The sequence below is a fragment of the Hylobates moloch genome, unplaced genomic scaffold, assembly GCF_009828535.3.
Source record: "Hylobates moloch isolate HMO894 unplaced genomic scaffold, HMol_V3 SCAFFOLD_7, whole genome shotgun sequence".
NCBI classification, from domain to species: domain Eukaryota; kingdom Metazoa; phylum Chordata; class Mammalia; order Primates; family Hylobatidae; genus Hylobates; species Hylobates moloch.
The window spans coordinates 36575856-36585723 of record NW_026652282.1 but is presented as its reverse complement, the minus strand read 5'-3'; the positions used below and the strand labels follow the sequence as shown (position 1 = coordinate 36585723).

The following is a 9868-nucleotide window of genomic DNA, read 5'->3' as shown; positions in this document are numbered from 1 at the left end:
TCACAGTGCAACTCCTTAAATTAAAATCCATATAGTCCAGGTCTTTCTTCTTCCTTTGTTTGGGTTTCTCTTTTCTAACACCTGTCCTTTAGTTTTCAAACTGTAATTTTTTTTAACTTCCTGGTTCTGCTTCATTAGGGCAAAACCTTATTATATTACATTTCCTCATGAAATTTCTCATTGCTCTCTCTCCCCACTCTCCCTGCCCCAGAAATATCTGGTAAGTATACTCATTGTTTACTAGGACACTTATCTTAAACCATAGACAAATTTTCCTGGATAAATTGATACTACTTAATATTTTCAGGAGTACAAATTTTAAAGTTTTATAGGCAAGGGGTTAAATGCTTCATACCTGTGGAAATACTTTCCGGGCTAATGGCCAAACTAAAATAGAGGAGGAGGGACCTTTGATAATATGTTCCCTAGAGAAGGCTTTGTGATTGAATGGAATGAGCAAAGTCCACAAAGAGTTACTATTTTTAATATAAAAATACGATAACTAAAAATCTAAGGAGGCGGTCCCACTTAATCTTTATGACAACAGGCAGAAAATGTAGCTAGGGAGAACAAGAGATAATTAAATGATTGCAGTTGATAATGTGCTATATTGCTCATGGATATTTGACCAAATTTTAGACACCAGTGCCTAACAACCTGCTTAGAAGTGGTCTGTCCCTCCTGCTCTATGGGAATCTCTCTGAAACTGACCTATTCCCAGCCAAAGACTTGGATGCAGAGTCCTGTAAGGACAGCAAGAGTAGCCCCAGCCTTGGATCATCCCTGAGTTCTGGGGACATAAAGGAATCTAAATCAAAACTACCATGTATCTGCCCACTCAAAGGGGATCAGCTACCTGGTCTCAGTCATGGTACATGGGGCTTAGTCACCAATCAATACCACTGACATTAGAAGGAGAACATCGAGGATAAGCTAGTTAGGAGTGTTATCAACTCAAAGATTATTTCATATTAGTAACTGCACAAAAGTCTTGAAAACTTGCAGCCCATGTATGAAAGAAACTCGACAGTTGTCTCAACGTTGATCATCTTTTTTTTTTTTTACCCCAAGTTGTTGTTTATTTTCATGAGCGGGGGGAAGAATCCTTTATGATAGTGAAAATATACTTTATTTTTTTAATACAATAGCTGCCAACAATATACTGGTGTTGATGTTCCAAAGAGAAAAGAAAATACATGCGTGCTATAATAAGCTTTCATTTGCCTGTTCAAGAAATTCTAAAGAAAATACTCCAATTCTGTTCAACATTATGGCTTGAGAAGTTGAAATTTTTCCATGATGAAAATATAATTTGTGTGGCCCAAACCTTGACTATTTATAAAGGATGGAGTTTGAGAGAGTTTGTCTATCGCCAGGTGAGTGCAGTGGGCAGTCTCGTCATTCACGCCATTCTCCTGCCTCAGCCTCTCCGAGTAGCTGGGACTACAGGCGCCCGCCACTACGCCCGGCTAATTTTTTTGTATTTTTAGTAGAGACGGGGTTTCACCGTGGTCTCAATCTCCTGACCTCGTGATCCGCCCGCCTCGGCCTCCCAAAGTGCTGGGATTACAAGCGTGAGCCACCGCGCCCGGCCAAAGGATGGAGTTTTTAAAAGCCCATATATATCAATAATGAACGCTCCCCTCTCTTTGAATTAAATGCTTAATTTAAATTAATGTAAGAAATTGGTGAATCATTAAACTTGATGAAATTTGCATCAAAATTTTCATGAAAAAATACATTTCTATTTCCTCTCCATTTTTACTTTGTAGATATTTTCTAAATAGGTTTAAGTGCACAGAAATAAATGCTATCTACATGCAACTCTGTAGAGATTTAAAACACAACAGAAGTAAAGTTAACATGCCTAAATCCTAGAGTTGATCCACTTAGTGCAAGAATAAATGTCAGAAATCTCTTAATTGTAAACAGATTGCTCAAGGATTTAAAGATAAATTGTGAAAGTCAAAATTACCAAGAAATAAAATCTTACTTGAATTTTATGACAAACGTTAACAGTCGTAGTAAAAGAAGACAACAGAACTGTATAGAAAATCTGCATCTACATCAAAAAAGGGAAGTTTTATCAATTAGAATAGTAGAGAACTTTCCAACTATTGAATACAAAACTTTCTCAGAATCCCTTGGAAAACAGTAAGACTTTCCATTCAGACTCCATTCTCCTCATTGAAGTAAATACAAAAGGTGTTTAAATGAAGGGGAATGATTTGTTAGTTGTAAAAATAAAATCGGATTATTTCCATTATGCCAATTTATATACTGCATGAACTGTCTACCATGAAAATTTTATGATCCAAATTTCTCAAGATTTTAAGCTATGCTCTTTCCACATACAATGGGATTAAAGCATGTTGTCGGATCACCCTTTTAACTAGGTAGCTTTTGTCCATTTACCAATTTCCATTTGATGTGACTAACGCCCCTGATAAAGTAGTATCTGTCTTTCTACAAAAAAAAAATAATTCCGTCATCATCAAAATTACAATGGACGTGCCTTCCTCGAACGTGGCCAAGTGTAATCACTGGGTTAATAAAAAGCAAGAGAATAAATACCCAAAATGAAAATACTCTGAGTTGGGCCAGACGCAGTGGCTCATGCCTGTAATCCTAGCACTTTGGGAGGATGAGGAGGGTGGATTACAAGGTCACGAGTTCAAGACCAGGCTGCCTAGGATGGTGAAACCTCGTCTCTACTAAAAATTCAAAAATTAGCCGGGCACGGTGGCGGGCGCCAGTAATCCCAGCTACTCGAGAGGTCAGGCAGGAGAATCTCTTGAACCCGGGAAGAGGAGGTTGCAGTGAGCCAAGATTGTGCCATTGCACTCCAGCCTGGGCGACAAAGCGAGACTCCATCTCAAAAAAAAAAAAAGAAAAGAAAATACTTTGAGTTTCAGAATGAATTTTCATCACTCTATTTTGAAGAATGGAGCTCTTTCCTCTGTTAGCCCTCCACCCTGCACTAAATGTTACAAAAATCCAAAAAATACATAAATATTCCTTATATCATGCGTTATGCACCAGTTTGGGGTTGCCTGATAAAGTCGTAGCTACTATTTAAACAGACATTGCACCTCAAAATTCTGCCATCTACACACAGTGAATGGACACAATGGTGAGGGCTCCTGGGAGATGGCAAGCTACCTCTAAAGTGAAAAGTTTGTGGTGCAGTGTCTCCAAATTAAAAAGAGGAGAACACGGGTACAGAGGTAGGCAGGGTAAAGCGATTTTAAAATAATACTGCTTAGGAGTGTGTGTGTGTGTGTGTGTGTGTGTGTGTGTGTGTGTGTGTGTATTTTTTTTTTTCAGATGCAATCTCGCTCTGTCGCCCAGGCTGGAGTGCAATGGCTCGAACTCGGCTCACTGCAACCTCTGCCTCCCGGGTTCAAGCGATTCTCCAGCTGCAGCCTCCCAAGTAGCTGGGATTACAGGCGTGCGCCACCTCGTCCTGCTAATTTTTTTTTTTTAGTAGAGACGGGGTTTCACCATGTTGGCCAGGCTGGTCTTGAACTCCTGACCTCAGGTGATCTGCCTGCCTCGGCCTCCCAAAGTGCTGGGATTATAGGCATGAGCCACCACACCTGGTCAAGGAGTGTATATTTTAAGAAAACTACTATACCTTGTCTATCCTTGATCCTAATCCTCAATAACTGCATGTTCGTGTAAAATACAATTTCTGCTCTATAAGAAGAAGAGTAGCCTGTTAGGAAAAGCATGTTCTTAGGGGAAGACATGAAGACATCTCTTTCATAAATGCGATTTTACTTGGTGGGTCTTTTGGCATCACTATATGCTATTTCAACCTCCTTATCACTGGGACAGGTATTGATGAACTCATCCCTACTGTATGCATTAGTTAGGTATCTCCAGATGCCAGTCATCTCTGTTGGAATATCAAAGTTGTGATATTTTTTGGCCACCACCTTGACAATATGCAGTTTGGGCAGCAGGCTGCAATCAGCTAATGTCATTTCATTGCCATCCAGAAATTTACGTGCAGAAAACTTAATGTCCTCTATACTATTTTCATCAATTTCATCAGGGAGAGGAGAATTCAGATATTTATCCAGTTTCTGCAGGGTTTTCAGGAGATCCTTCTCCGGTGCTTCATTAGCCTCTCACCTTCAATTCTTGATAAATGCAGAGAATTTGGCAAAGATGTCCATTCCAGAAGTATTTGATTCCGGGTGTTTTGGTGAAAGCTTTAAGTACTTGGAAGGGCATAAGACTTCTTCAAGAAATTCCTCAATCTTACTTACATCCGTTGTGACTTCACTGTTGAAACGTATAAATGGTGGGTGGGTCCTGGGAGCTAAGTTCTAAAGGTCTGCAGGCTTCCTTTTCAGGTCAACAGTTGTGACACTAAATACAAGTCCTCTGAGTCAACGAATCATGAAGAACCTCTGGGAAAAAGGGGCAGTTTCCTATGCTTTCACCATCACTGCCAGCTTTGACGAGGAGCTCAATGAGGGGCTCTTTGTCCTCCTCCTTCAGCCCCTTCAGCGGCATCGACAACGCCATGGCCGGCTCGGCTGCGCTCCGCGAACGGCGACGGCTGCTGCTGCTGCTGCTGCTTCTGCTTCTGCTCCTGCTCCAAGGCTGCTCCGACTGCCGGCTCCCGCCGCAGTGCTCGCGGGACAGTACGGCCTCTAGCTGGCTGCGGCCTCGGCTCCTCAGCACCTCCCCACGCCCCGCGCACGACCAAAGTTGATTATCTTAAAAACGTACTTGATATTGGCCAGGCGCGGTGGCTTACGCCTGTTATCCCAGTGGGAGGCCGAGGTGGGCGGATCACAAGGTCAGGAGTTCGAGACCAGCCTGGCCAACATGGTGAAACCCCATCTCTACTAAAAATACAAAAAAAAATCGGCTGGGCGTGGTGGTGGGCGCCTGTAATCCTAGCTACTCAGGAGGCTGGGGCAGGAGAATCGCTTGAACCCAGGAGGCGGAGCTTCCAGTGAGCCGAGATTGTGCCACTGCACTCCAGCCTGGGGGACAGAGCAAGACTCCATCTCAAAAACAAAACAAAACAAAAAGTACTTGATATTACTAACAAGTTGTGAAGCTGAATAAACATTTCTAAATTATTAATAAGAAAAGGCCAGGCGCGGTGGCGCCTGTAATCCCAGCACTTTGGGAGGCTGAGGCGGGCGGATCACCAGGTCAGGAGATAGAGACCATACTGGCTAAACGGTGAAACCCTGAGTGGACCATGATCCAGCCTGGGCGACAGAGCAAGACATTATCTCAAAAAAATAAAAAAGAAAAAAGAAAAAAAAAGAAAAAAAGAAATTTTGATCCTGGATTTTGCACTGTTTAATTTGCCAGCTGTTTAAATCTTGCCATTTGTGGTGATTTCTCATTGTAAATATTCCTTTTTGTACCTAATTTTGCATTTGTAATTTTGAATTTTTTTTTCAAAGAAGGCTCCCATAACTGTGTAAGCATCAGGCTTCATAAAGCATGGGTTTGCCCCTGTGAAGAGGGATAAGGTAATAATAAATAATTAAAGGCAAAGCCATGAAGGTACCTGTAGTGTCATTTGAGAGTCTGTGTATATTTTGTTAGTTTCTCTAGTTAAAAAACAAGAAGATTTTAAAAAATCCCCCCAGCAATTTAGAAAGCCAAGAAAAACACAAACGAAATAAAGATATGCAATGAGATGAAATCTTTCTTATTCTGATTTTCAAAAGAAACTTGAGAGGCCCAAGTGGTGGAAGCTGAGCCCCCAGGGCCTGGGCATCAAACTGGATGGCTTTGCAGGAAACCCTAAGAAGAAATCTGGGGTAGGAGCAAAAAGGAGGGGTCGCTGAGAGAGCAAGGACCAGCCAGGGCCTGTAATACCACCACTTTGGAAGGACGAGGTGGGAGGATCACTTGAGCTCAGGAGTTTGAGACCAGTCTTGGCAACATAGGGAGACCCCATCACTATAAAAAATAATAATAAATTAGCCAGGAATGGTGGCACATGCCGGTAGTCCCAGCTACTGGGGAGGCTGAGGCTGTAGTGAACCAAAATCACACCACCGCACTCCAGCCTGAGCGACAGAACCAGGCCTTGTCTCAAAAAAAACCAAAAAGCAGGGCCAGGCGCAGTGGCTCACGCCTGTAATCCTAGCACTTTGGGAGGCAGAGGCGGGTGGATCACTGAGGTCAGGAGTTTGAGACCAACCTGGCCAACATGGCGAAACTCCGTCTCTACTAAAAATACAAAAATTAGCCGGATGTGTTGGCGCATGCCCGTAATCCCAGCTACTTGGGAGGGTGAGGCAGGAGAATCGCTTGAACCCAGGAGGCAGAGGTTGCAGTCAGCCGAGATCACGCCATTGCACTCCAGCCTGGGCAGCAAGAGCAAAAGAGCGAAACTCCATCTCAAAACAAACAACAACAATAACAAAATAAAAAATAAAAATAAAGATTTGAGGAGTAAGACCTGAAAAGTGCTGGAGGGACCCCAGAGCTGACCCCAGACCAACCTGCCTCTCTGCATCTCCACCTTACCTTACCCCAGGGGACATCACTATTAATATTCCACCAGAGTCTATTAGCCAGTGTTTTAGGTATTATTTAACTCCTTTTACTGTAGAGTTTTTAGATCTTTAGGGCTTTTTAAAAAATAAAATAAAATATAAGGCTGTACCTTATATATTTTATGTAAACCACCATAGCGCAAAATAATTTGATCCTTTTGTTTTTACTAGCGAAATCGTGTTTATTTCATCTAGGCCTAAGAAGTACATGTTTTCCCAGGAGGAGATATCACCAGTTTGTGGCACAGATTATGCCTTATTCCTGACCCTATGCTAGTTCTAGTAAATCCATTGCTCCTTAGCAGTGGTATATCTCAGATATATATCTACATACCGTCTGGAGGATTCCAAATTTTCCAGCCATATTCACAATCAAAACTGCGCTGCAGTCACCCAGACCAACCATTTGCTAATTTAAGTCAGACATCAAGTCAAATTCTCTACATGACTGCAGCCTGGAGAAGCTTCAGTTCTGTCCTGCTTTCTGCCTTAGCACTGTTATTTCTTCTTGACTAGCCTAGATGTCTTGTAAAAAGGGAGATTTTCAACCAACTCTTCCTTTTGCTAGAGTTTCTTCAAAGTCTACTCTAATTTGGAAATATTACTACTTATCTCAGAAAAAGTAAACACTTTTAAAGCCCATAAGCAAATATGCTCATTTGCTACCAATTCATCTACTATAACATCATTAATTTGGATCTCACTAAATTAGAACATGATATTCTAGACAGCAACTGTCTTGAATTTTATGCTTATCCTATCATTGGGGGAAAGAAAAAAAAGAAAGCATATTCAAATCAACAGTATAAACAAAATTATAAGAGAATTATTTATAATCTAGTCTCTATTACAGAGTTCTTTGGAATATTTTAGAAAAATCTGCTAAAATGCTAAACTTCTAAATCATTTTTAGTAATTAAAGTAGCTTCTCTAAAGCATGTGAAAGGGCCCTGTTTCCACACAGAGCTTTCTAGAATCAAGAGAGCCAGGGCCAAGTTAAAGAGGTACCCCCAATGACTCTACTGCAGGCTACTAAAAGTTTCAAATTGGCCAGGCGCAGTGGCTCACGCCTGTAATCCCAGCACTTTGGGAGGCCGAGGTGGGTGGACCACCCTGAGGTCAGGAGTTCGAGACCAGCCTGACCAATATGGTAAAACCCCCTATCTACTAAAAATACAAAAAATTAGCAAGGTATGGTGGCGGGTGCCTATAATCCTAGCTACTTGGGAAGCTGAGACAGGAGAATCTTGGACAGGAGTATTGCTTGAACCCGGGAGGCAGAGGTTGCGGTGAGCCGAGATCATGCCACTGCACTCCAGCCTGGGCGACAGAGCAAGGCTACTTCTGAATTAAAGAAAAAAAAAAAGAAAGAAAATCAAAGATAAAATCTTCTAAGAAGCCAGAGGGGAAAAACACCTTACCTACAGAGGAGCAAAGATAAGGATCACATTAGACTTCTCTTTAGAGCCCACACAAACAAACAAGAAGAGAGTAGAGTAAAATATTTAAAGTGTTAGAAAAAAAAAAACCCCACCAACCAAGAATTCTGTATCCAGCCAAATTATCCTTCAAATGTGAGGGGGAAGTAAAGATTTTCTCAGACAAACAAACATTAGGTAATTTCTTGCCTGTATACCTCCTTGAAAGAAATGTTAAGTGTTTCAGAAAGAAGGAGAATTATAGAGGTCAAAGATTTGTATCTACATTAAGAAAGTAAGAGGGGCTGGGTGCAGTGGCTCACGCCTGTAATCCCAGCACTTTAGAAGGCCAAGGTGGGCAGATCACCTGAGGTCAGGAGTTTGAGACCAGCCTGGCCAACATGAGGAAACTCCATCTCTACTAAAAATACAAAAATTAGCCGGGTGTGGTGGCAGGTGCCTATAATCCCAGCTACTCGGGAGGCTGAGGCAGGAGAAGTGCTTGAACCTGGGAGGCGGAGGTTGCAGTGAGCCGAGATTGCTCCACCGCACTCCAGCCTGGGTGACAAGAGTGAGACTCCCATCTCAAAGGAAAAAAAAACGAAAGGAAGAGGATTAGAGAAGGAATAAATGAAGGTAAAATAAAATATTTTATTTTTATTTTTAATACATCTAATAGATAACAGTTTGTTCAAAATAATAATAGCAGTGATTCAATATTAGCAGTATTCAGTATAGCTTATGGATAACTGAAATGAATGACAGCAATGTTATAGGGGTGAGAGAGAGGAATTGAGAATACTCTGTTATAAGGTACTTGTATTACCTGTCAAGTGGTAGTGTTATTTGAAAGTGGACTTAGATTAGTTGTAAATGTATACTGCAAACTCTAGAGCAACTTCTGAAAAGAAACAAGTAGAATTGATATGCTAAGAGAGGAGATACATTAGAATCATATAAAATGTTCAACTGGCCGGGTGTGGTTGCTCACGCTTATAATCCCAGCACTTTGGGAGGCCAAGGCGGGCAGATTGCTTGAGCCCAGGAGTTCAAGACCAGCCTGGCCAACATGGTGGACCCCTCTTTCTACCAAAAAAAAAAAAAACAAAAATTAGTCAAGTGTGCTGGCGCACGTCTGTAGTCCCAGCTACTCAGGAAGCTGAGGTAGGAGGATCACTTGAGCCCAGGAGGTCGAGGCTGCAGTGATCCAAGATCATGCCACTGCACTCCAGCCTGGACAACAAAGCAAAATCCTGTTTAGAAAAACAGAAAAACAAAAAATGTTCAGCTAACACCAGAGAAGGCAGAAAAAAAGTGTAAGACAAAAACAACAACAACAAAAACAAAGAACAAGGATAATGAATAGAAACCAGTAACAAACATGGTAGACGTTAATCCAACTATATCAATAGTCACTTTAAACATCAGTGGTCTAATTATTATAAAAGACACCAATTACAAGACAGAAACTGTCAGAAGAGATTAAAAAAACCCAACACCCAACTATTTGTCATCTAACAGAAACCAACTTTAAATATAAAGACATAGATTAAAAGTAAAGGGATGTTAGCTGGGCATGGTGGCTCATGCCTGTAGTCCCAGCTACTTGGGAGGCTGACGTGGGAGGATGGCTTCAGCCCGGGAGGAGGAAGCTGCAATGAGCCAAGATCATTCCACTGCACTACAGCCTGGGTGATACAGGGAGACTCTATCTTAAACAAACGAACAACAAAAACGAGTATAGTCAATTTTTACATGCATACATATATGCTATTTATTTATTTATTTATTTATTTTGAGATGGAGTCTCGCTGTCACCCAGGCTGGAGTGCAGTGGCCGCCTCCCAGGTTCAAGCGATTCTCCTGCCTCAGCCTCCTGAGTAGCTGGGATTACAGGCGCAC

At 41.7% G+C, this 9868-nt stretch overlaps 1 pseudogene; it reads right to left on the bottom strand.

The window, feature by feature from the left end:
* Positions 1–3779: 3779 nt before the first annotated feature.
* LOC116811266 (chloride intracellular channel protein 4-like) lies at positions 3780–4539 on the bottom strand (annotated as a pseudogene).
* Positions 4540–9868: the final 5329 nt, after the last annotated feature.